This window comes from Lygodium microphyllum, chromosome 14 (genome assembly GCF_053477565.2).
Source record: "Lygodium microphyllum isolate KBCC chromosome 14, Lygodium_microphyllum_v1.1.10, whole genome shotgun sequence".
Taxonomy (NCBI): domain Eukaryota; kingdom Viridiplantae; phylum Streptophyta; class Polypodiopsida; order Schizaeales; family Lygodiaceae; genus Lygodium; species Lygodium microphyllum.
This window is the reverse complement of record NC_141148.1, coordinates 94,254,552-94,258,735: the sequence shown is the minus strand read 5'-3', so window position 1 is coordinate 94,258,735 and position 4,184 is coordinate 94,254,552.

The following is a 4,184-nucleotide window of genomic DNA, read 5'->3' as shown; positions in this document are numbered from 1 at the left end:
TATATGTTAATTGACTAGTATGTATATTAATGATAGTTATTAATACATTAGCATAATTGTTTATATATTTATAATTAGATATTAAAATATTAATTAATTTTTAATTAAAGTTATACAACATATATCTATAATAAATAATAAATACATTAATGTATATATATGTATTATGCATTATGTGCATACATTGATATATAACAATGTATAATTCTCATTCATGTATTATTTGTATTAATAATTGTAACATACATATTATAATTACTAATACATCAATTAGTTATTAATAAAATATGTATAATTGTATTTCAATTAATATATTATGCATAATTATTGCATCGTGTATATATGTTATGAATTATCAATTGAGAGAGAGAGAGAGAGAGAGAGAGAGAGAGAGAGAGAGAGAGAGAGAGAGAGAGAGAGAGAGAGAGAGAGAGAGAGAGAGAGAGAGAGAGAGAGAGAGAGAAGAAGGAGAAGAAGAAGAAGAAGAAGAGAAGATTCTCGATATAGTTTATGGGTTGTTAAATTTATACAACATTAGAGGCTAAGTGTGTGAGGATAATATGCATGCCATGATAGGCTCAATGTGAATAGAAATCACCATCAAAGGTGTCTGTATTTGAGAAACTATGAGAAATAGTCATCTAGGCTTGATCTTGTTAATGTTAATCTTTCACTCCATATATATTAGTGAGTGCCAAATCCTCCATATATTATATTTTCATGCACTCAACATTATATTAGTCTAAGTTGCAAATGATTTCAAAGTTTGAATTATGTTTCTTATATCAACTTCCCATGAACCCTCTTGCCACATGAAATGTGCTTCGAAACCCCATTGTGAAGCACCGAGAAAATACTAGCATGAACAAGCACTAAGACAATCTAAATGTAGTGCCTAGTTTTTCTTATGTGATGGCAGAGCTATATGAATTTGCTAGGTTTTCATTAGTGTAGCCACATAGCCAAAAACAATAGTTTTCCCTTTTACCAAAGGAATACAACTTATGGATGACAACGAGATGACAACTTGGCCCAATCTCCCTCCCCAATAGTTGTGCGATCTAACAATCTCAATGGGCTCTTTGGCAATTGTAAGTTGGTGCTCTACTCTAGTCAAATAAGCATTGGTCTTTCAAAAGTCCATTGAAAGGTCTTTGTCTACCTAAGAAAGATTGTAGCTTATTATCTTGTTAGTAAAATTTTGCTCAAGCGTGGTCAAGTAGTTATGATTTTTCCTCATTATACATTTAAATACCAAATAGTGGGATTATTTTTCTTGGTACTTATGTATATACAAGTGAGATACACAAGTACCAAGTGAAATAACCCTTATGTACCAAATGTTTTGAGTGGTTGTACTTAGTATAGATATGCCTTGGGAGGCTTTGCCATGTGGGAACATATACGTTGTGGAGATCATCTACAATGTATCATATATGGAAGGATCAAAGAAGAAAACACCATCCTTCTATCTTCTAGGTGACTGGGACATGACATTGCTTGGGGAAGGATGCATGATGGTGCCACACACACACACACACACAAAAGTAAGAAAGATTGGAGATCCATAGGGTGGCCTTTGGTCACTTCTAATAAGGAAGAAGGAGTAGATATCCAAAAGCTTGCACTGAAAGCACAAGTACTAATTTACAACCTCTTCAAGAGGATGGACTACATGTAGCCATGGATGGGGTTATTAAAAGGTTGTTTAGTAGAGGGTCAAGATAAGAGGAATTACAACAAATAATCTTTTTTGGATAGATATTCTCCTACTAGGGCAAATAATTAAGGTTAAGGAGCCGTAGGTTGTGGCCTTGGAGGTTGTTGGAGGAACTTGGCTATACACAAACAAGATCTACTATAGTTTTATACGATAATGAGAGTTGCATAGCCTTGGTACAAAATCCACTCTTCTACCAAATCTTGTTGAGGCATGGTAGGGTGTTTGGAAAGGAGTAGGTTGGATGAGGGCACCTCTTTACTATAGATGATTTGGATTTGTAACTATGCCTATGACATGGCATTCATGCTAAGTAATGATGATCCAAGGATGATGAAGGACCTAACAGCTAAGGAAGTACTCAAATGGAAAGATATTTGGGATCATGGAAATATGAAGTTTCTAAGCTTAGATAGGATTAGACAACATTTTCATTGATGGATGGAGAGTACTATTATGTTGAATAGGTACTCAAAAAGATGAATCTTGATTCACCTACTGCAAATGCAACCTTTAATAGCAATTTCAGTAGATATTTGATGGCCACAACATGGAAGGTCCTATGGTAATGCAAAAGAAGGAAGGATTTCAACAACACGAACTTGATCCACATAGGTAAAACCACAAATATTTGAAGAAATTGCATCCTAGGCTAACAAGACTTCACTTAGGAGAATTAAAAGTGAACACAGAGTGGCACCATCTAGAGAGTCAAATTTTATTTTTTACAGGATAATGATGAATAAGCGGCCAATAAAGGAAAGAGTAAGTAAACTCATGAAGGTGTTGCCTCTTTGTGCATGTTGTAAGAGAGGTGAATAAAAATTTTGACACCTTTAATTGGAGTACAAATAAATTTGAAAAAGTGTGGAGACGTGAAAAATTGGATCATATGTGTAGGATTTTTAGAGAGATATGACTACAAGCTAGTATTGTTTGGTGAAAGAGATACTAAGGACGAGCTAACCATGAAGCTATGAAATGTGGTGAGAGAAATTATGTTTACAAAGGTATGGAAGCTATGCAATGAAAGGCTTTTTGGAAGATTCAAATATGCTCTAATGTAGATGGTTAGGTGCCTCAAACTTAGAGGAGAAGTACTTACTCTTTGAAAGGTTTAGAGGTTATCCTAGTTTTGACAAAGTCATTTACAAAGCTTTGCTAAGGCTTTAGTTGATATCTAGAAAATGGCCCTCAAAAGGCAATGCAAGTATTTCACTTTTGTTTAAAATATATAGTGTACATTATAAAGAAGAGTTCAAATCCTAAGATTCATGTTGAGAATCAAGCTTCGTCTTTGTGACCAAGATGACAACTATAGCCTCAGCTGTCATCTATCATGTGTGGCATAATAAATGTCAATCTAACTCAACCTAATCTATGTGGTTAGTTAGTGACCTATCTCTTCATTATAGTGTGTGACTTAAAAAATTGTTGTTGTGTGTTTTTTGCATCTATGGAATAATGAAAAAGATGAGGGTTCCCTACCCTTTGACTTGAGAGCTCCATCTTTTGTCTATCTATCTCCCTCTCTTTGAACATGGTATGAAAGCTTGGCTTTGTGGGAGTTGGAGTTGTGAAGCTAGAATTGACCTTTAGTCTGCTAATGTTCAATCTGTGAGAGACCCTACAACATCCCTTTTTTTTACAAAAGCCATATCTTGCTACAAAAATGGATTTTGGAGAAGTAGCCCACAATCCCTAACTTTTTCGACCTTGTCTACAACTTTGTAGAAGAAAGTTTTTCCAAATTCTACACGGATCTTGAGATAATCATCACTGATTTGTATAGATTGGTTGTTTATTGCAGTGGATAGCACTCTCATTTTGGCTTTAGGTGTTAGTAAAATGCTTAAGAATGCTTATGGATGGTGAAACATTGATGTATGGAAGCTCTTGAGTGATATTTTACTATTGTACCTCACTAGTTGAGGGCTGAAGACATTATTTATGCTTGACATTGACTGTAGATTTACTATTTATTGTTGAAAAACATGGATCTAGAGCATGGTAGCTATGGAGGTTGGAACTCAAAGTACAAACTCATGAAGACATAGATTAGACAAGACCAATTGTCACACAAGTGAATTAGGTTCCAAGATTGAGACTTGGACTCATAAAGACATTCTTGTGTGTAAGGACAATGACACTGACACTTGATTGAAAGGACAATAGCATTACTTGAAAAGCGAACCAAGTACATGTCTTTATAGCTTTCCAACTTCTCCACTCTCTTCACTCTGCTTATGGGATACAGCACCTCATCCTGTAGCATACATCATTTGTCTATTTCTCAACATTTACATGCTTTGAATGCTTCCATATTGTAATGTCTAATGCCCTAAGTATTGTTTGCTCAGTTTAGAGTTGATTTATTGCTAGTTATAGTAGGCCTTATGTTGGTTACTATTTGTAACGGGCCCGCCTAATGGCTATCCAAGCACATTTAGAGGTCCATCGAGAA